This window comes from Apium graveolens, chromosome 2, assembly GCF_009905375.1.
Source record: "Apium graveolens cultivar Ventura chromosome 2, ASM990537v1, whole genome shotgun sequence".
NCBI classification, from domain to species: Eukaryota; Viridiplantae; Streptophyta; class Magnoliopsida; order Apiales; family Apiaceae; genus Apium; species Apium graveolens.
The window spans coordinates 284,927,421-284,951,700 of NC_133648.1; the positions used below are offsets into that span (position 1 = coordinate 284,927,421).

General features: G+C 38.9%; 1 non-coding gene across 1 annotated transcript; it reads right to left on the reverse strand.

The window, feature by feature from the left end:
* Positions 1-22,488: 22,488 nt before the first annotated feature.
* On the reverse strand, positions 22,489-22,595 carry LOC141709579 (small nucleolar RNA R71). Its single transcript, XR_012570147.1, has one exon. It is a non-coding gene; the product is annotated as a small nucleolar RNA R71 (small nucleolar RNA).
* Positions 22,596-24,280: the final 1,685 nt, after the last annotated feature.

Below are 24,280 nucleotides of genomic sequence, written 5' to 3' on the forward strand. Positions count from 1 at the left end.
CATTCATAGCAACCTGTGCGAGCCACTTATCATCCCAACAACCGCAATCAACCTAATTTCAGTTGGAGCAACGCTCAGAATGCGGTTCAACAGCCTTATCAGCAGTATCCAGCTAAGCAGTACAACCCCCCTGGTTTTCAGCAACCACAATTTCCACCAAGACAATAACTCTTGCTGCAACAAGCCAATAAAAAATCTGAATTAGAGGAGTTGAAGCTTATGTGCAAGAGTCAAGCTGTTTCTATCAAGACCTTGGAAAATCAAATTGGGCAAATTGCCAATGCCTTGCTAAATCATCAGCTTGGTACTCTACCTAGTGACACTGAAGTACCAGGAAAGAGGGAAGCTAAGGAGCAAGTAAAGGCAATCACTTTGAGGTCTAGAAAGGTTGCGAATCCCAAACAAACTCAAGCGTTAACTGAAGAAGCTGGGGCTGAGAAAGAAGTAGAGCAGCAGGAAGTAGAAGTGGAACCAAGGAAGACTACTGTTGAGCACACTCCTCCTGAGGGTAATACAGGAGAGAAACAGATCTATCCTCCACCGCCTTTTCCTAAGCGGCTGCAGAAGAAAAAGCTGGACAAGCAATTTGAGAAGTTTATGGAGGTGTTCAAGAAACTTCATATCAACATACCTTACACTGAGGCTTTTGAGCAGATGCCTAGTTATGCAAAGTTTATGAAAGGTATTCTCTCTCAGAAAGTGAAGCTAGATGATTTAGAGACTGTCGCTCTCACGGAGGAATGCAGTGCTGTGCTGCAACAGAAGTTACCTCCGAAGCTTAAGGATCCAGGAAGCTTCACTATTCCGTGTACTATTGGAAAAGTTTTTTTTGATAGATGCTTATGTGACTTGGGAGCTAGCATCAATCTAATGCCCTTGTCAATCTTCAAGTAGTTGGATTTACCTGATCCAAAACTGACTTATATGACCTTACAGTTGACCGACCGTTCTATTACATATCCGCGAGGTGTAGTGGAGGATGTCTTGGTCAAGGTTGATAAACTCATCTTCCCTGCTGATTTCATAATTCTTGATTTCGAGGAGGATAAGAAGATTCCCATAATCTTGGGAAGACCTTTCTTGGTGACTGGCCGAACCTTGATAGATGTGCAGAAGGGTGAGCTCACAATGTGCATGCTGGATCAGGATGTAACTTTTAATGTGTTCAATGCTATGAAAATTCCTATAGAAAATGAGGAGGCTTAAAGGTGGAGTTGGTTAATTCTGTGGTTACTTCAGAACTTGATCAATTGCTAAGGTCTGATGCCTTAGAAAAAAGCCTTATTGGGAAATTCAGATAGTGAAGATGACGAAGGTGAAGAACAATTGCAATATTTGAATGCTTCTCCCGGGAAGAGGAAGATTGATATGCCTTTTGAATCTCTTGAAATTGAGGAATTAAACAAAGCTCCTAAACACCTCAAACCATCTATTGAGGAAGCTCCCACTCTTGAGCTTAAGCCTTTACCTGAGCATCTGAGGTATGCGTATTTAGGTGATGCATCTAACTTTCCTGTTATTATTGCATCTGACCTTTCAGGTAGTGATGAGGAAAAGCTTCTGAGGATTCAGAGAGAGTTCAAATCAGCAATTGGCTGGACTATAGCAGATATCAAGGGAATCAGCCATTTTTACTGTATGCATAAAATTCTGCTGGAGGAAGGTAGCAAGCCTACGGTCGAGCAGTAAAAACGACTTAATCCAATCATGAAGGAAGTAGTGAAGAAGGAAATTCTCAAGTGGCTAGATGCAGGGATCATCAATCCTATTTCTGACAGTTCATGGGTAAGCTCGGTTCAATGTGTGCCAAAGAAATGTGGAATTACTGTGGTAGCAAATGAGAAGAATGAGCTTATTCCTATACGAACAGCCACAGGGTGGAGAGTTTGCATGGATGACAGGAAGCTGAACAAAGCCACTAGGAATGATCACTTCCCCTTGCCCTTAATTGATCAGATGCTTGACCGATTGGCTGGTCATGAGTACTACTATCTTCTGGACGGTTATTCGGGGTACAATCAGATTTGTATCTCTCCAGAAGATCAGGAAAAGACTATCTTCACTTGTCCATTTGGTACTTTTGCCTTCAGACGAGTTTCTTTTGGTCTGTGTGGTGTACCAGCCACATTTCAGAGATGTATGATGGCCATCTTTTCTGATATGATTGGCCGGAATGTGGAGGTGTTCATGGACGACTTCTCTGTATTTGGTGATTCTTTTGATGAATGCTTGCAAAATCTTGGACACGTTCTCAAGAGGTGTGTTGAGACCAATCTGGTTCTCAATTGGGAGAAATGTCACTTTATGGTACGACAGGGCATTATTCTCGGGCACAAGGTTTCTAGTAAGGGTCTTGAGGTGGACAAGGCCAAGGTGGGGTCATTGAGAATCTTCCTCAACCTATTTCTGTTAAGGGAATTCACAGTTTTCTTGGTCATGCGGGTTTCTATAGGCGTTTTATCAAAGACTTCTCTAAGATTTTAAAGCCATTGTGTAGTTTGCTAGAGAAAGATGTCCCTTTCAAGTTTGATGACGAGTGTCTGGCAGCTTTTGAGACATTGAAGAAAAGTTTAATTACGGCACCTGTCATAACTGCACCTGATTGGAATGAACCTTTTGAGATGATGTGCGATGCAAGTGACTATGTAGTTGGAGCAGTTCTTGGGCAGAGGAAGAACAATATATTTCATATGGTCTACTATGCTAGCAAGACCCTAAATGTTACTCAACTAAATTATATTATAGAGAAAGAACTTTTGGCTATTGTCTATGGTTTTGAGAAATTTTGATCTTATCTACTTGGGACTAAGGTGACAGTTTTCACTGATCACGCTGCAATTCGATATCTCATCTCAAAGAAGGACTTGAAGCCTAGATTGATTAGATGGGTTCTTTTGCTTCAAGAATTTGAACTAGAGATCAAGGACAGAAAGGGAACTGAAAATCAAGTCACTGATCATCTCTCGCGTTTAGAGAATCCTAATGCTACTTCATTTGATAAGACATTGATAAATGAGTCTTTTCCCGATGAGCAGTTGTTTGGAGTGCAAGAAGAAGAACCGTGGTTTGCAGACATTGTGAACTACCTTGTGAGTAATATCATGCCTCCCGACTTATCTTATGCTCAAAGGAAGAAGTTTCCACATGAAGCGAAGTGGTATATGTGGGATGAGCCGTTTCTTTTTCGACAAGGAGCTGACCAAATCATCAGGAGATGTATTCCTTATAGCAAAATGGGGGGGATCTTGTGAGATTGCCACTCAACGGCTTATGGAGGACATTATGGTGGAGAAAAGACAACATCTTGTATTCTTCAAGCAGGTTTCTTTTGGCCGACCTTGTTTAAAGATGCTGCCAGTTTATTTTGAAATGTGATTGATGTCAACGTGTGGGTAATATGACTAAGAGGGATGAGATGCCTCTTAATGTGCTCCTAGAGGTTGAGGTTTTTGATGTTTGGGGAATTTACTTTATGGGGCCATTTGTCTCATCTTGTAACAATCAGTATATCTTGTTGGTGGTTGATTACGTGTCGAAATGGGTTGAAGTTAAGGTGTTGCCAACGAACGATGCAAAAGTGGTGCTTAATTTTCTTCACAAGTAGATATTCACAAGGTTTGGAGCTCCAAGCGTCATAATCAGTGATGAGGGGTCGCATTTTTACAATCGCAAGTTCACTACTATGATGTGAAGGTATAATGTGAATCATCGTATTGCCACGGCTTATCATCCTCAGACAAATGGCCAAGCTGAGGTGTCTAACAGAGAGATCAAGTGTATTTTAGAGAAAGTTATGTGTCCATTGAGGAAAGATTGGTCTTTGAAGCTTGATGAAGATGTTTGGGCGTATAGAACAGCATTTAAGACTCAATTGGGAATGTCACCATTTCAGTTGGTTTATGGTAAGGGGTGTCATTTTCCTGTGGAGCTCGAGCAAGGCATATTGGGCTTTGAAGAAATTGAATCTTAACTTGGATGCGGCTAGAAAGAAGAAAATGCTTCAATTAAATGAACTCGACGATTTTCGACTTCAAGCTTATGAGAACAACAAAATGTACAAGGAGAAAGTCAAGAGGTGGCACGATCGGGGTCTAGTGCTCAAATCATTTATATCAGGGCAACAAGTTCTTTTGTTCAACTCTCGTCTCCGTCTTTTTCCTGGGAAGTTGAAGTCAAGATGTTCAGGGCCCTTCATAATAAAAACTGTGTTTCCAAATGGAGTGGTGGAAATTTTTGAGAATGATCTGGGCCAAGCATTCAAGGTAAATGGTCAGAGGTTGAAGCATTACTATGGTGACACGACAACCCGCGAGGTGGTTAGTTCCGTTCTATTGTTCATTTGAGTTCAAGGTTCTACGTCGAGCTAACAATATAAACGAAGCGCTTCTTGGGAGGCAACCCAAGTTTGTTGTACATTAGTAGGTAGAGGAAGCAAGAAGAAAGGAGAAAAACACAAAAAAATCAGAAAAAGAAAAAAATTCAGGGCCAACTGCAGTGACCAAGCGCGCCCGTGCTAATTCAGCGCGCCCGCGCTGTTTTTCCAGTAGGCAAGAGCTTCCGCACTGATCTAGTGCGCGTCCGCGCCGGTTTTCCAGAGAGTGAGCACGACCACGCTGTCCAAGCGCGCGGCCGCGCCGGATCCTGTTCGAAAAAAATTAAAAATAATAGTTTTTAAGGGAATTTTGGGATTTTTGTTATATAATCAATTTCAAACCGAAATTTACTCTTCCACATCCCAAATTTCACTCTCCCAATCAAACCCATTATTCCCACGGTTCCCACAATCAATTCCCACTTCTATTCCTTATTGAATTCCCACCTCTCCACCTATAAATACACACACTTATACACAAACTTCTCCACCACATCACAAATTCTCAAACACAAATCTCTCTCAAACACTTAGTTTTTATTCTCTTTCATTCAATCTCAATGGCACCCAAGAGGCAAAGAATGCAAGTTAGCAGCAGCACCACTAATTCTTCATCTGCGGGTGGTGTGAGGCCAAGGTTTTCTACTCCTGAGGCTGAAGAGGAGTACATGAGGCTTCTCTCGAAGCCTATTGCTAAGGAGCAAGGTTTTCTGCCATCAGGGAAGGATGGTAAGCTATTGGAGATGATTCTTGAGATGGGCTGGGTTTCTTTTTGTGAGGCTCCCGCTGTTGTGCCCATGAGTGTTGTGCGGGAGTTCTATGCTAACAGTAAGGCGGAGAAGAATGGCTTCATGGTGGTTCGAGGGAGGACTGTGGAGTATAATGCAGAGGCTATCAGGACGGTGATTGAGCAGCCCGCGAGGAAGGTGGGTCAGGACACTTGGAACGACAAGACTCCCAAGGACTTCAACTTGGATTTGATCATTGTGACTCTGTGTGTGCTTGAGACTCATTGGAAGTTCAAGAGGAGCACTACTGATTACTCCATGTTCCCTGTGTCGTGCATGAACAGGTTTGTACAGGCTTGGAATTCGTTTATTTGTGCTAACATCATGCCATCTTCGCATGTGCATGAGATTATTGTGGAGCGTGCTCGTCTGCTGTGGGGTATTCTTCAGGGTGATTACATTGATTTGGGATGGTGATTTATCAGGGGATTTTGAGATTCTTGAGAGGAGGTACTACAGGTGCTATTCTGTATGCATCTGTGGTGATGAAGTTATGCATGGCAGTTGGTGTTCATTGGCCCGCACATGAGCAGCTTCAGCTTCCCAATGCTCCTATCGACAGTTCTACACTGTTGAGCATGCAGGAGTGGTATGGAGGGAAGACCGATCCTAAGGGGCTTGGGTATTCATATGATCATCTGCCAGGTGGTGTGCCCATGGATCAGGCCACTGCGGGAGGTTCTCAGCATGCCCTTCGAGCAGCTTGGAGGGCTCAGTTAGGAGAGGAGGCTAATTCGTCGCAGCAGTAGCAGGAGCAGATGTTGGAGCTGGTTTGAGTTCGACGCAGTATAGGCGTCTAGCAAGGAGGATGGATGTGATGCACGACATCCATAGTCGGTTTGCACATGATTTCACCCAAGCACTTGGGACAGCTTTTAGAGCCACCGGTGTTGACATCCAGTGGCCAGTATTTGGTGAGAACTCCGTATATCCGCCTCCAGACACACCTGACACTCCACCCATTGAGGGTGAGGATTATGATTCCTAGTAGAAATGCCTGAATTCCTTACTACTACTTTTACTGAGGACAGTGAATATTTTAAGTTTGGGGGTAGTAGTTGAAGGAGTATGTTTTTGTGTGAGTCACATATAGTTGCATATTCATGATAATTTAGTTCATATAGTTTGCATGTTTTTCCATGTAGTTTTTTTTATTTTTGGTAGTTTTTAGGATATCTTGTTCATTTAGTTTCATGCATTTGCATTATAACATGATCTCTTAGATGATTTTTCCGATTGACTTGTGATATTGATGCTAGTGTAGTGATGTCGTATTTAGTGATGTTAAGTCTTATCGAATTGATTTGCATGCTAGAGACACTTGTATTTTACTAAGTCTTATAGGTTGCTAGAGTGCTAGATCATGGTCATGATTTGTTTATTTGTTGAGGTTTAATCGCTTGTTTATATTTAGAATTTAGGATATTCTCTTAATAATAAAAGACATGGATATTCAGAAATTGGAGAAAAAATGGATTTCATTGTTAGTTGTTGTGTGGCTAGGTGTCAAATGGCTAGTAGCTGACTCATATTTATATGAGTAGCCTAGGGTTGAATGAGATGGAGCGAAACGCACTCATTCAGAAATTTGTTGAAAAAAAAGAAAAAAAAAGAAAAAGTATTATGTATAATTGATCACGAGTGGGCTCTTTAGTACTCGAGTTATTAAGTTCTTACGGGACTTTGTGCCTAGTGACCTAAGACTTTTATAGTCTGGAATCCGCTAACCTAACGCTCGCTACATAGGTACTATTGTATAAGTCTTTTGTGGACCTCACTCATTGCACGATCAAATAAGCATACTTTTGTTGTTTTGTTGTAAATAAAAGCATGAATCCATGTTAAACTCCGATATAAGAATTGATGTGTTATAAGTTATTTTGAGTCTAGCTTTTATTCTATTTATAAACTTGCGATTGTTTTGATAAGAAGTGAGTCATGATTGTTGATCTAGTTGCGGTAGTATATCTGTAAGCAGCTGCACACACGCACGTCTTTGGTTTGTATGTTGATTTGTGAGCTTTGATTGATCTTTATGTGAATAACTGCATTTGTTGCGGTGTTGCTTGTTGATTGGTTTAGTTATTCTATGGGGATCGTTGCTTGAGGACAAGCATCGATTCAAGTTTGGGGGTATGTTGAGTAACATTTATGACACTTTATTATGCTCCGTAAAGCATTGTATTTATGCATTTGTACTCGAGTTGTTAAGTGTTTTAACGTGTTTTCTAGTTTTTTGCATTTCAGTCGTTATCTAGGTAATCTGGTGAATTAGCATTGTTTTGATGCTAATGGTGTCAAGGTGTCGTTGGAATAAAAGCCCGTGGAAGTGTTAGTCCCTAACAATGCAACAAGAATTACAGAAGGGGGTTGAATGGAATTCTTGAGACTTTTTTTGAATTATAAAATGTTCTAACTTAAAATATATATGACGGTGTTTTGATTTGCAAAGTGCGGAATGACAAGTTAAATATAAATCAAAACACAAAGTAATAAAAACACAAGTCTTTAAAACTTTCTGGTGGATTTGAATGTATCCACCAGAGATATATATATATATAAATATATCAAGAGAACTCTGTGAAGCTTGAATAGCTCGCAGCTGCTTACAAATAAGAACAACTAAACTTATAGAGAAATGCTAAGGATACAGCTTACAAATATTTCTCTGAGAAAAATATTTGCTTAGACTTCTCTTGTTCTATTTTCTACTCTTGGTTTATATATTACCAAGATTACACAGTAATAAGACAACATAATAAAATAAAACCTATCAAGTATAATACTATGCTGCTTCACTGCTCTATTCCAGCATCTTTGAATATCTTCATAGTAGCATGGAAATGGCAATGCTTCTTTGTTCTCAAAAATCCAGTTGAATAGTCTTCCACATTCCTTTTGCATACACTCAACGCATGTGACTGTGTTGTCACTGTCAAAAGATGTTTGAATTGATCATCCGTCGGGTACATGATCATCCGTCGGGTTGCCTTGATGATCATCCGTCGAGTAACTTTGTTGATCATCCGTCGGGTAGTTATTTGGCACTTGACTTCATTTCATTTATGCAGAATTACAAGACACCATCTATGTACAATTAATCAACCTATTTTGCATATCTAATTAAAGTCAACATGACTTATATGCTTCTTACAGAATCTAAACAAAGGTGTTTACAGAAATGTACTACATGACTTATTGTTACATAAGCTACTCACTCGATGGATGTCAAATCATCATCTATCGGGACTATATTGAGTCATCCGTCGGGACTGGATTTGCTTATCCGTCGAGTGCTACATATTTCACTAAGTTAAATCTACTAAGATGTTTTGTTAAAGAAATCATCAAGTTCACAACATATTCACAAAAATCTCCCCCAATTTATGTCTACTAGAATTGTAGCCATAAATTAAGAGAAACTTGATGATAACAAAACACCCTAAAAATACAAATTTAAATAGAAGTAGATAAAATTGTAAAGTGCTGCAATTAACAAAATATACAAAGATTTGCTCACTGTCTTTTTCAAGGTGCTCCTCTAGCCTGAGTAGATTAATCTATTTCCTTGATAATCTAGATCTCTTTCCAAGCTTTCTATTGTGTTCTTCTATCTAATTTTGGAGCTATCTATGGAATTCCAGTTCATCAGATTCTGAGAGATTTAGCATTTCTTGCATTTCTAAAAGAGTCTCATTGCTAGAGATGCTCAATTGGTCTTCTAATCTGAAGAATCTTCTAACTCCCTTATCATCCATGAATTCCATCAGCCAGTAGGGCCTTAGATGCACTCTACTCCCTGTGTAAGGAATAGTTAGTGTGTTTGGGAGTGCATCTTTGGCTCTAATACTCCTCAGTTCTTCAATCTTCTTTAGAATAAGTCTTCTAGCTATCACATTGAATCCAAAGTTCTTCTTGAAGGATGAATAAACCTTTATTAGCATAGATTGGCTCTCTTGAAGGATCCTGTGAAGTGGCCACTATATCTTTTTTCCTCCCTTGTACTTGAATACTAACCTTTCAGGTAAATTCCTGTAAGCATCAATCCCTCTAACTTCTTCCAATTCATCTAGATAGAGGTTTAAATATGAGAATTCCTTGATGTCACAGATGTACATGATGTCTCCCTTGTTGACTTTGGTTTGAGCTTTGGTTAAGGACTTGGATATGAGAGTTGAGGGCTTCACTTTCTTGACTGCTCTAGTCTTTGTCTTCTTTGGCTTCATCAAGTGAGGTAGATTGAGTTCAGGTATTGGTAGACTATCACAGTCTATTGGCTCATCCTTTGGAATGATAGGTTCACCATGAAAATTCTTAGATGGTTCTATCTTGAATTCTTCATGTGCCACAGAGGGCATAGATGTTTGAGTTGTTGTAGATGTAGACTTTTTGGGAAACTGATCTTCCAATTCCTTTTTATCAAAATCCACTTTTCTCTTTGCATGAAGTTTGTATCTAAAACTTTTTCTCTACTGTGATTCTTCTTGCATTTTTAGTTCCTTAGATTCAGTGGTTTCAGATGATTGTTCAGGAATTTGTTGTGTAGGTTTTACAACTTGCAGCTTGGCCAAGATAGCAGCTTGCTCCTTCTTTTGTTTGACCTTTTTAGCATCTAGAGCAGCTTGTTTCTTTTCTTGCTTCAATCTTTCCTTTTCTTCTCTCTTTACTTCAGCAAATTGAGGGTGTCCAGCCACCACACAAATTTCATTACCATTCCTGAAAACCTTAGCAATTCTTCTTTTCAATGCTGAATCAGCTGGATCCTTATAGAATGCAATAGATCTTGAAAACAGTTACTTCTCATCAGGCTTTGATGTCTCATACACTGTGTCCAAAGGATTCTTTAGAGAGGATTTAGGATAGTTCACCTTTGACTTCAAAATTAGCTCAGCCTTTGGAGATTTGATACAGGATGGTTGTCCTCTTTCCAAATAATTCATGCTCATATCATTCACAAAGATTTTCCTAACTTGAGAGTGATGAATGGCTGATTTTTCTGGCTTCTTTGCTAGCCCAAACCTCTTTTAAATGTCCTCATCAATTTTCTCCCAGTTGATTGGGCTCAACTGCTTCTTTTTAGCTGCTCTCAATATGGCTGCTGCTTCATTAATCAGATCAATGATGTCTGTAGTTGGTGGCTTGGTGAAAGCAATTGTAGACATAATTACTTTGCTAACTTGAATATTGAGTTGTTTCTCCTCCTCACTTGATCCTTTCTCCCCCTTTTTGTTATCATCAAGTTGTGTGGGAGGGAGTTGAGCAGCCACCAACTGTTGGAGTAGTGCAGTCTGAGCTTCTTGATTGTTAAGTATCTTGGCCATTGACTTCTCTACAGCAGATAGTCTTGAGTCCATGGCCTCAACTTTCCTATTGAGATCAGCCTCCTTCCTTAGCTTTTGAGCAATTTCAGTCATGGTGGTTGCAGGGAGTCTAGCATTCATCCTTTCTATAACATCTTGCTTGACTTAAGAAATTTTCTGCTTGATGGCATCCACACCCTGACTGTGTTGGAGGGCTTGAATTTTATGCAGCTGGAGTGCTTCAAGATGTGTTGTGAGAAGCTTCTTTGTGCTAGCATTGGAAGATGCCTGAATGGCTGCTTGGGTGTAATGAATTAGCTTGAATAGAGTTGATTGGAGATGTGAGTAGGAACATTCTTTTGTAAATGTCCAGGCAGGAACAACTGCATCTCTCCTATGTCCATGTTATCTTCCTCATCATTCCCATCAGCATCCCCAAAAGAAGCTTCATCCAGTTTAAAATTACTGCCAATGTTGGAAGGCATAGCAGTGATTGCATCCTTTGCTCTTTATAAAGATTGTGTAGTATGCACCAATTTCAGCAATCTTTCATCCTCCTCATTGCCCCGTACAGCTAGAGTTTGGTAAGCTGTCATAGGGTGAGTAAATGTCTCAGCATCCAGGGAAATGGAATCTATAACAGCTTGATATTCTTGCTGAAATAGCCTTTCCCTTTCTGCATCATTGACAGTATTTGACTCGCAATGGTTTCCATCCTTATCACTCATGTACCTGCATTTCTCTCTTGATCTCTCTTTTGTTGCATCAAGGTCTCACCTTGTCTCCCCACCCTTACACCCTCACCTTCACAATCTAAGGTGGGACTCCTCACACTCACTTTTGCCAATCCTGAAGAAATGGATTGTATTTGTTCACTCTTTTCCTCTCCTTTTTCCTGGGAGCAACCCAGACTCTCACTCATTTCACTCCATTCCCTCAATCCTAGGAGTGATTGCACTACTACTAAGTCTTCTGCATTTGTAATAATTGATGAAATTTGAAGCTGTGCAGAGACACTCGATAGATAAGGGACATCCGTCGGGTTAGCAGTTTGACTATCCGACGGATAACTACTGTTAAGCTTATCCGTCGGATACAATCACTACTCGACGGATGAACAATAACCAATGAGTGAGTAGAAATGAATGAGTTTGGAGTGGATACTATTGTGGACTCTGTGCAGATTGATGAGAATTTTGGCACAGATGTCTCAACAGTTTCAGAAAGAAATGGCAAGTGAGCCAACAAATCATCTAGAAGATGATGCTCACTTGTTTAGATTTTTGGCTTCTCCAAGAGAGTTAAAGATGGAGAATTTGGAAGTGATGTGTTTATCATGTCAACATCCAAAGAGTGTGTGGGAGAATTTTGTGTTTCAGGGGCTTCAATTGTTAGTGATTTTGGCTGTGACTCCACATTTATTGGAGCCACATCAACCTGACTTTGAGAAAGTGCAGTGACTGTGTCTTTAGGACCAGTTTGCACAGTTTATGAACCCTGTGCATCCCAAGGGTCTTTAATTTCTTCTTTCTAGTGTAAGTTTGGGGTGAGCTTGTGTCTCTTACCCTTTTGGCCTGTGCTCTTGGCTGAGAGATTTGTTCAATAGTCACATCCGTTTGGAAGGATGCAACTAGTAATGAGCTTATATCCTTATTAAGCACTGCAGTTTGTTGGGAAACTGCAGTGTGGCTAGGCTGGGAAACACTCACCTCTCCAACCTTATCCTTAGGGTTTCTTTGATGTTCACCCTGTCCCTCACCTTTCTTACCCACCTTCACACTCCCCTCTTTTGGTTTGGTGGATTTTACAACTGGCATCTTTTGAGAGACACCAGAGGAGGCTTTCTTTATCTTTGTGTTTGAAATTTTGGGTTTGGTAGCTTGGGTAGGCAACTGTTGGGTCAATGATACAGTTGCCATAGAGAGGTGGTTAGCAAGCATCATTAAAAATCTAGCATAGTAAACATTTTTACCCCTCTTATTTAGCTCCCCTATCTTAAATCCCAACTCAAATATAACAAGTTCACTAAAGTTGAAAAATTTATCAGTTACTAGCATGTAAAGTATGTTGAGCATAGAGATATTAACTGAATCAAAATTGCTAATTTTACCAGAAAATACCTTAGTAACTACATCACACAGATAACTCCATTCCTTCCTAAGACCCAATCTCTTAATCTCACTTAATTTAGAAGTAGAGAGTGCATAGCCCATGGAATTAAGCATATTAACAATGTCAGTGTCTGTGTGTGGAGAAGTTACAGTATTATCAGGAATTTTGAAACATACTTTAACAATATCACTATTAACACAGAATTCCTTACCTTTAATAGTGAAAGTGATAGTCTTATCAGTTGAGTTGCATGTTGCAGTCATCCACATTTCTTCAACAACCTCACAGTAAATGGTGGGTGATTCCAGCATGTCATAGTTGAGTTTGCATTTCTTCACAAAATCCATCATTTTGTGGTAGTCCCCAGACTGCTGAATCCCCTTGTTCACTAAAGCTGTGAAGTTGTTCTTCTCGTAGATAAATCCAGTTTGAGACATGATCTCTATGAATGGTGCCATTGTTAGAGAGTAAAAACTTGCAGAGAGAGAGTAAGTGCTTTTGAGAAAGAGAGAAGTTAGAGCAGATGATTTGAGAATGATAAAAGAAAAGCAATGAAAATAAATTATGCTTTTATATTGTCTCAAAAATAATTATCAAAAATAATAAAGTAAAATAAAGTAACTAATAAGAATTGCCCAAAATAGTCGTTTAAAAAATAAACTATAAAAATTCCATCAATTATCCGTCGTGTTATGCTTACAAACTGTAAGTATACTCGATGGATAATGTTCAGAGAATCAACGGCTAAGAATAAGACAATTTGATGGATGAGGATAAATTAGTAATCCGTTGAGACATAAATATTCCAGAAAAATAATTGATTTATTAACAAAATGTATACCAACGGATGATCAAACTCGATGGATAATGATCATCCGTCGAGATGTAAATTTTGACTTAGCCAAAATTTCATCCAAGATGGAAAAATCAATTAAATTTCTGGCTACATTACAACTTGCAAATTATCTGTAAAGATTCAAGAGTAATTTAGCATACCTAACTCACTTACCAACCTTGAAAAGGTGGATTCATCCAGTGGCTTTGTAAATATATCTGTGAGCTGCTTTTCACTTGGAACAAAATGTAGTTCCACATTACCATTCATTATATATTCCCTTATGAAGTGGTACTTGATGTCTATATGCTTTGTTTTTTAATGCTGTACTGAATTTTCAGTGATGGCAATTGCACTTGTATTATCACAGAAAATAGGAATTCTTTCCACTTGCAGACCATAGTCTAGCAATTGGTTTTTTATCCACAGAATATGTGCACAGCAACTGCCAGCAGCAAAATATTCAGCTTCAGCTGTAGAAGTAGAGACTGAATTTTGTTTTTTACTGAACCAGGACACAAGCTTATTTCCTAGAAATTGACAAGTTCCTATTGTACTTTTTCTATCAATTCTGCAACCTGCATAATCTGCATCTAAATAACCAGTTAGATCAAAACCAGAATCTCTAGGGTACCAAATGCCAAGTCTCGGTGTTCCCTTGAGATATCTGAAAATTCTCTTAATAGCTACTAAGTGAGATTCTCTAGGATCAGCCTGAAATCTAGCACAAAGACATGTAACAGACATTATATCTGGCCTACTAGCTGTTAAGTACAGAAGTAAGCCAACCATGCCCATATAACTTGAAATATCCACAGACTTTTCAGTAGTGTTTAATTCAAGCTTAGTTGCAGTGGCCATGGGAGTTTTTGCAAATGTGCAATCCATTAGATCAAACTTCTTTAAAAGATCATAAATGTACTTAATTTACCTAATGAATATTCCATCACTAACTTGCTTAACTTGCAAACCAAGAAAGTAAGTTAGTTCTCCCATCATGCTCATTTCATACTTACTTTGCATCAATTTGGCAAACTTTTTGCAAAGTTTCTCATCTGTAGAGCCAAAAATAATGTCATCTACATAAATTTGAACAAGTATGCTAGAGCCATTAACATTTCTAAAGAATAAAATTTTGTCTACAATACCTCTAGTGAAGTGATTCTTTAAAAAGAAACTTTGACAAAGTGCCATACCAGGCTCTAAGTGTTTGCTTCAGTCCATAAAGTGCTTTCAAAAGATAGTAGACATATTCTAGAAAATTTGGATCTTCAAAACTAGGAGGCTGACTGACATAGACTTCCTCCTCCAAATCTCCATTCAGGAAGGCACTTTTGACATCCATTTGATAGACCTTGAAATTGGCATGGGCTGCATAGGCTAAGAAAATTCTTATGACTTCAAGTCTTGCAACAGGAGCAAAAATTTCATCAAAATCTATTCCTTCTTGTTGAAAGTAGCCCTTTGCAACCTATCTAGCTTTGTTCCTGACTACTATGCCATTTTCATCTATCTTGTTTCTGAATACCCATTTAGTGTCTATTGGATTCTTTCCTTTAGGCTTGGGTACCAGCTTCCATACCCTATTCCTTTCAAATTGGTTTAGCTCCTCCTGCATAGCTAAAATCCAATCAGGATCCAACAAAGTTTCTTCTACCTTCTTTGGTTCTTCCTTAAAGAGGAAGCTTCTATAAAGACATTCTTCTTGAGTTGCTCTCCTTATTTGAACTCTAGAAGATATGTCACCAATGACGAGCTCAAAGGGGTGATCCTTTATCCATTTCCTTTGTTGAGGTAGATTAGCTCTAGATGAAGAGGCATCATTGTTATCTTGATGTGTGATTGAGTTTTGATTATTGGAAACTCCCCCTGAGTTTATGGATCTTTGATTTGAGAAAGGGGAACTTTCTGTGAGTGATCTATTCTAACTTTCAACTTCTTTTGATAACCCGACGGATGGTGAATTTTGAGTACCGACGGATGAAGCTGGTTGTCTCCCGACGGATAAGACAGATTGTCTCCCGACGGATGAAGCATTTTGCAACTCGACAAATGTTGAATTTTGTGCTTCATTGGTAGTAGATTTTTCTGCATTATCCTTTGATACTATTTCTTGATCACTTTCATCATCACTGTCATCACTAACTATCTCCACATTATCAAATTTGAGGCTTTTATGGTAATCTTCATCTTGTAGTCCTTCAATCTTTTTATCATCAAACACAACATGTATTGATTCCACAACAATGTTGGTTCTTAGATTGTAGACTCTATATGCTTTACCAACAGCATATCCAACAAAGATTCCTTCATCTGCTTTAGCATCAAACTTCCCATTCTGATCAGTTTGATTTCTCAAGATATAACATTTGCAGCCAAAGACATGAAGAAAATTTAGAGTTGGCTTCTTGTTCTTGAACAATTGATAGGGAGTCATGCATTTTACTTGATTAACCAGAGAAATATTCTGAGTGTAGCAAGCAGTATTTACAGCTTCAGCCCAGAAATATGTTGATAACTTAGATTCTTCAAGCATTGTCCTTGCAGCTACAATAAGTGATCTATTCTTTCTTTCTACTACTCCATTTTGTTGTGGAGTTCTTGTTGCTGAAAACTTATGCAAAATCCCATTTTCTTCACAAAATGCTCTCATGACAGAATTCTTGAACTCACTTCCATTATCACTCCTGATTCTTCTAACCTTGAAATCAGGATGATTGTTGACTTTCCTTATGTGATTGATGATGATTTCACTAGCCTCATCTTTGGACTTAAGGAAATATGTCCAAGTGAACTTTGAGAAATCATCTACAATTACTAGGCAAAATCTTTTCCTTGAGATGGACAACACATTGACTGGTCCAAACAAATCCATGTGTAGCAGTTGCAAAGGTTCTTCAATTGTTGAATCAAGCTTCTTTCTGAATGATGCTTTAATTTGCTTTCCCTTTTGGCAAGCATCACACGGTCCATCCTTAGAAAACTCCACTTGAAGATTGCCTCAAACCAGTTCTCTCTTTTCAAGTTCATTCATGGTCTTGAAGTTTAGATGGGATAGCTTCTTGTGCCATAGCCAACTTTCATCTTGACTTGCTTTACTGAGAAGACAAGTAACAGATTCTGCATTTGATGAGTTGAAGTCAGCTAGGTACACATTCCCTTTTCTCACTCCAGTGAGAACCACTTTGTTGCTTCTCTTGTTTGTCACAACACAGGCTTCTGAGTAGAAGGTTACTGAATTGCCTTTATCACACAGATGGCTGATACTCAACAAATTATGTTTGATACCATCCACTAAGGCAACCTCCTCAATGATGACATTGTCTTTTGAAATCAAGCCATATCCCTTGCTGTCATCTCCAAAAGTAATACTTGGGTAGCTCTCTCCTTGAACTCCGTGAGCAGGGTAGAATCAACAGTCATGTGTCTTGAACAACCACTATCCAAGTACCACAGATTCTTTCTGTTTCCCTGCACACATTAAAATCAAATCAAGTTGATTTTGGTACCCAAGTTTCCTTGAGTCCTGCCTTGTTAGCTTTCTTCTTCTGTTTCTTAGGTTTGATCTCATTTAACTTGGGGATATCAGATTTATCCTTAGTCATTTGAGTTGGACCTTTGAAACCATTCATTACAACAAAATTATCATGCACATTTTGACTAACAGGAAATGGCATGCTATTAGTAAACATGTTATTCCAGTAGGGCATGCTAAATGGCATTTGAGGCATACTAAATGCAGCATAATAAGGATTAGGTGCAAATGGCATATTTGCAAATTGTGCATTCATTTTTGTGTAGACATAGTTTTCATAGGCATGGAAGGCATGGCATTCATGTTGGGAAAAGGAGGTGGCACAGATATGGAAGTAGGCATGACAATTTTGCAATTAACAGACGGATGATTTACACTACCACACTTAACACAGATTTTTCTTGGAGCATACTTATCAGGTGTGTAGTTGTTATGCTTGTTAATATCTACTTTACCATTTATATTGTTTTTCCTTTTAGCCTCTGTTTTAACCTCAATCTTTTCTAGTCTGTCATTTAATTGCTTCATAGACAGATGACCAACATTCACTTTCTTCTCCTTCCTCACTTGACTGGATTCTCCTGAAATGAAGTTTTTGGAAACTGATCCATACTTATCATTTAACTTGGCAAGTTTGGCTTTACTCACAGGTTTGCTCACAGCCGACGGATGAGGGTTTATATCACTCGACGGATAATCCTTTTGATTATCCGACGGATGACTCTCATCATCCGTCGAGTCCACATCTGTTATCACTCCTTCAACCAAATTGGATTTCATCTTCTCCTTATTCTTCTTCGAGGCTGCATCACAAAAGGACTCAATACCTTGAACTTTGGTGATTTGAGCATGAACATCTCTAGATGTTTTCCATGCCTTAATCACCTCCTGTTCTCGTTCAAGCTGCTTCTTCAAGATCTCTTCTTTCTTCAAGGACTCAGTTAATTCATCCTTAGTAATTTTACACTCAATTTTCAATTTTTCAAATTCAATAAACTGAGACTCTAGCACATTATTCCTCTCACTTAAAAACAAATTATTTTCTTTGATTTTAGCATTTTCCTTAGTAAGAGACTTAAGTGTAATACGCAAATGATATAATTCTGTGGACATGTCATTTATTGCATCATTACACTCATCTTTAGATAAATGTACAAGGTTAGTGGTGATTACCTGATTACTTGAAGAACTTGTCTCTGTTTCATCAGACTTGGCCATTAGGGCTAGATTGAAATAGCTGACATCCTCATCCTCATCCAGACCATCTGCTGCCCAGTCATTTTCTTGTATAATGAAAGCCCTTTCCTTTTGTTTGAGCAACTCAAAATATTTTTTTTTATAATCCACAGGCTCAAACTTCTTCTTGCTGGAATCTGACTTTCTACACTCACTGGCAAAGTGCCCTGCCAAGCCACATTTGAAACATTTGAATTTTGATTTATCCATCATGTTATATTTAGCTTAGTTGCTCCAAAGTTCTTCTTGAACTTGAGCTTGGCCAATCTTCTGGAAAGAAATGCTAGATGTTCATCAATGTTATCCATATCATCTTGGCTCAAAGAATCTTCATTTTTTGCTACCAGCCCCTTGCCCTTATTTTCACAGACCTTTGAAGTAGACTCAACAGCTTTTATTTTCATCTCCTTCTCTTTTTCTAACTCTGTAACTAGTGCAATGGATCCTCCTTTCTTTCTCCATTTCTCCATTCTTTCATCTTGCTCTATTTCAAGCTCATAAGTCTTTAGAATGCCATACAGTGTCTCTAGTGTAAACTCCTTGTATTCTTGTGAGTTCTCAAGGAGACTGTCATTGGTTTCCATTCTTTTGGTAGGGATCTCAGAAATTTTAGGTTAGAATCTTTGGTTTGGTAGACTCTTCCATGCAGCTTGAGAGCATTTAGTAGCTTTTGAAATCTGCTAAAGATATCAGTGAGAGTTTGACCTTCTTCAAAGTGGAAATGCTCATATTGCTGAATTAGTAACTGCATCTTGTTTTCTCTAACTTGTTCAGTGCCATCACAGATAATCTGAATTGTATCCCAAACTTCCTTGGCATTTTTGCAATTGATGATGTTGTCAAATATGTCACCATCAACTCTATTAAACAGAATATTCATGGCCTTCTTGTCCTTCCTGACTTGTTCAATATCAGGATCTGACCATTCATGCCTTGGCTTGGAAACTGATGGCTCATTTCCAGTTGCAGCTCTCATTGGTACATGAGGGCCTCTCTCTATGCAATCCACATAGGCCTCATCTTGAGAAAGTAAATGAAGATGCATCTTTACCTTCCAGTGATGGTAATTGTCTTTGTCCAGAAAAGGAATCTTAACTCCAACATCCTTCTTGTTCATCTTGCTATTTGTTGTGATCTTTAAACTCTTTGTTCTTCAAGAGCTTGCTCTGATACCAATTGTTCGTCCCTAATAATGCAACAAGAATTATAGAAGGGGGGTTGAATGGAATTCTTGAGACTTTCTCTGAATTATAAAATGTTCTAACTTAAAATATATATGACAGAGTTTTGATTTGCAAAGTGCGGAATAACAAGTTAAATATGAATTAAAACACAAAGTAATAAAAACACAAGTCTTTAAAACTTTCTGGTGGATTTGAATCTATCCACCAGATATATATATATATATCAAGAGAACTCTGTGAAGCTTGAATAGCTCACAGCTGCGTACAAATAAGAACAACTAAACTTACAGAGAAATGCTAAGGATACAGCTTACAAATGTTTCTCTGAGAAAAATATTTGCTTAGTCTTGTCTTGTTCTATTTGCTACTCTTGGTTTATATATTACCAAGATTACACAGTAATAAGACAAGATAATAAAACAAAACATATCAAGTCTAATACTATGCTGCTTCACTGCTCTATTCCAGCATCTTTGAATATCTTCATAGTAGCATGGAAATGGCAATGCTTCTTTGTTCTTAAAACCCAGTTGAATAGGCTTCCATATACCTTTTGCATACACTCGACGCATGTGACTGTGTTGTCACTGTCAATAGATGTTTGAATTGATCATCCGTCGGGTACATGATCATCCGTCGGGTTGCCTTGATGATCATCCATCGAGTAGCTTTGTTGATCATCCGTCGGGTAGCTATTTGGCACTTGACTTCATTTCATTTATGCAGAATTACAAGACACCATCTATGTACAATTAATCAACCTATTCTGCATATCTAATTAAAGTCAACATGACTTATATGCTACTTACAGAATCTAAACAAAGATGTTTACAGAAATCTGCTACATGACTTATTGTTACATAAGCTACTCACTCGATGGATGTCAAATCATCATCCGTCGGGACTATATTGAGTCATCCGTCGGGACTATATTTGCTTATCCGTCGAGTGCTACATATTTCACTAAGTTAAATCTACTAAGGTGTTTTGTTAAAGAAATCATCAAGTTCACAACATATTCATAACAGGAAGTGATAAGTGGCATTTTATACCACTTAGAACGTCTTAAAATGGCTTAAATTGGTGTCTTGAAATCAAGTATTTTGTGTATTTGATGCGTTTTTTTAGTGTTTATGCATTTCAGGATATTAGTTGCATTTCGGGGGAGGAATCATCAAGAATAAGCCTTGGCATGTGTTCACCATTGCGAGAGGAAAGAAACGGGCAGATTACGGCGAAGAAATGGAGCAAAATCAGATTTTTTCCAGTAGAGGTCTGAGCGCCCGCTCAGCATTGCTGAGCGGCCGCGCAGCAAGCTGAGCGGCCGCGCAGGGTCGGGAAAAAAGATATAATATTTCTGGACTTCTACTTCTGTTTGGTTTCCAATTCTATGTAATCTGAGTTTTATGGGACTATTATATAAGTAGATTTGAGACGTTTTTACAAGTGTGGATTGAAGAAGATTGTGTTTTTACGCAAGGAGCGAAGGAGATAAGGAAGAAGACCGATTTAGCACACCGCAACGAAGAGGAAGCATATCTTCTTGTGATTCTTGTTTCGTTGTAACGTTGGATGCTAGTTTTCTTGCTTTGAACTTATTTACTCTTGTGACGTACTCTATTTTAATATAATTAGTTTAGTTATTATTTTCTTGTGTTTGTTTATCATGATTTCATATGAACCCATGATGACGATAAGTGCTATTATGGTCTAATCGTGATCATGGGGTTGCAACGGATTTATTATGGAATTCTTTAGTTAATTGTTTAATACTTTAGTGTGTGATGATTGTATGATATCTAGTATTGGTTGTGCGTCTTATGTGCGTCGCGAACATATAAGATAGGGTGTTAATCTCTTGTGAAGCGACGGTGGATCTTGAGATTTAGAACTTGCCATGCTAGCACAGGTTCATGTACGTTGTGCATGATTAGTGGGTAACTCTAACAGTTTTATTTGCCTTATGTAATCAAAAGGAATAACTTGTGCTTAAATCGTTGTGTTGTCAATTTCTGTAGACATATAGGAACTGAACATAATTGATGACTATTCAACTTCTATCTTAATTGTGGATGCTTGGTAGAATGGTATTAGTACAATGAAAGTTGGCTTTTATCAGTTTCGTGTTATTCGATTAATATCATCAATGTCACATGCTAAAGGTAATAACAATGGCTATTGAAGGAAGTAATAATGAAGTTGTGATCTCATGAGTGTTTTATTATTGATAAATTGAAGTGTTAGTTAAGTGATTAATTAAGTAGTTAATTATAGTTAATATTTAATCAACAATTTTAAGTGTTAGTATCTTAACATTGAGAAGTAATCATACATTGGTGAGTGAGTTTAATTAGAAAATAATTTAGTCTGAGTCTCTGTGGGAACGAACTAGAAAGTATTCTATATTACTTGCGAACGCGTATACTTGCGTGAATATTAGTGCGTGATTTCGCCCTAACAAGTTTTTGGCGCCGCTGCCGGGGACTCGGCGTATTTGTTTAGTTTATGTACTTACCATCATTGGTCATTAGGACTCAGTGATTAGGACGTAGTAGTTACTTATTTTTTCCGGTTGTGTTTCAGGTACTTTAGCAAGCGTTTATGCAAACTCGTTCTCGTGCTCGCAAGAGGACTTTAGATACAGCTGAGGAGACAGACGAAGTTCTTGATATTCCGGAGAAGTTAGATTTTGAGGATTCGGATTCAGGAACTGAGCAGAAAGAACTAGTAAACATGGGAGATCGTATTGTTCAAGCTGATCCAGCTCTTATGGATTTTTCTCGGCCTAAAATTGATGACATTCAGTCAAGCATCCTTCATCCGGCTATTCAAGCTAACACCTTTGAAATCAAGCCGGGCACTATTCAGATGGTGCAGAATTCTGTTTCTTTTAGAGGAGCGGCAACTGAAGACCCCAACATGCACATAAGGAATTTTGTCGAGATCTGCAGTACTTTTAAGTATAATGGCGTGACTGATGAGGCTATCAAGTTGAGGCTTTTCCCATTCTCACTGAGGGACAAAGCTAAAGACTGGTTACATTCTGAACCAGCTGGGTCCATCACTACGTGGCAAGATCTTGCGCAAAAGTTTCTGGTGAAGTTTTATCCGATGACAAAGACTACTGCTATGAGGAGTGCTCTTACTCAGTTTGCGCAGCAACCTACAGAATCTATGTGCGAGGCTTGGGAACGCTACAAGGAAATGTTGAGAAAATGTCCACATCATGGAATGCCGGATTGGATGGTGATCACTGGTTTCTATAATGGTTTGGGGGCCCAATCTCGGCCCATGTTCGATGCAGCAGCTGGAGGCGCCTTATGGGCTAAAAGCTATACTGAGGCATATAATCTTATAGAGACGATGGTTGCAAATGAGCATCAAAACCCAACTCAGAGGATGACGTCAGGCAAGGTAGCAGGTATTCTGGAAGTTGATGCAGCCACCGCTATTGCAGTCCAGCTCCAAGCGCTATCAATGAAGGTTGATTCTCTGGCTACATATGGAGTTAATCAAATAGCTATGGTTTGTGAACTTTGTGCAGGTTCTCATGCTACGGATCAGTGTTCTCTTGTCAACGAATCTGTTCAGTATGTGAATAATTATCAGCGACAACAGCAGCCTGTGCCAGCGACCTATCATCCTAACAACAGAAATCATCCAAATTTCAGCTGGGGGAATAATCAGAATGCTATTCAGCCACCATATCAGCAAGGAGTGAGTAAACAGTTTAACCCACCTGGATTCCAGCAACCACAGCAGTATGCTACAAGGCAAGCATATCCTCAACAGGGAAGTACAGCTGCACCTACTAGTGCTGATTTTGAGGAACTTAAGCTGTTGTGCAAGAGTCAGGCGGTTTCTATCAAGACCTTGGAAAATCAAATCGGTCAATTAGCCAACGCAGTGCTCAATCGTCAACCTGACACTCTTCCCAGTGAAACGGAAGTACCAGGCAGGAAGGAAGCTAAAGAGCAAGTCAAGGCTATTACATTAAGGTCTGGAAAAGTGGCTGATGCTGAAAAGGCAAAAGAAGGAGAAGCTGAATTTAGAGATGAAGAATCTAAGCAAAAGGAGAAAGCGGCGGAACCAAGGAAGACTATTGTTGAACACACTCTGCCTGAGGCTAATACAGGGGAGAAACAGCTCTATCCTCCACCACCTTTTCCTAAGAGATTGCAGCAACAAAAGCTGGATAGACAGTTCGGGAAGTTTCTGGAGGTGTTCAAGAAACTTCACATCAATATACCTTTCGCTGAGGCTCTGGAACAAATGCCTAGTTATGCGAAGTTTATGAAGACTATTCTTTCAAGGAAGGTGAAACTGGATGACCTTGAAACCGTTGCTCTCACGGAAGAATGTAGCGCTGTTCTGCAGCAAAAGTTACCACCAAAACTGAAAGATCCAGGAAGCTTCACCATTCCTTGCACCATTGGCAATCTGACTTTTGACAAGTGCCTTTGTGATTTGGGAGCAAGCATTAATCTGATGCCGTTGTCGATCTTTAAAAATCTGGATCTGCCTGATCCAAAACCCACATACATGTCGCTATAATTGGCTGATCGTTCCATTACTTACCCAAGGGGCATAGTTGAGGATGTGCTCGTCAAGGTGGATAAGCTCTTCTTTCCTGCAGATTTTGTTATTCTGGATTTTGAGGAAGATAAGAAGATTCCCATAATCTTGGGAAGGCCTTTCTTGGCTACTGGCTGTACCTTGATAGATGTGCAAAAAGGTGAACTTACTATGCGGGTCCAAGATCAGGATGTGACCTTCAACGTATTTAAGGCAATGAAATTCCCTACAGAAGATGAGGAGTGCTTAAAATTGGATGTGATTAATTCTGCGGTTACTTCGGAACTCGATCGCATGCTAATGTCTGATGTATTGGAAAAGGCCTTAGTGGGGGATTTTGATA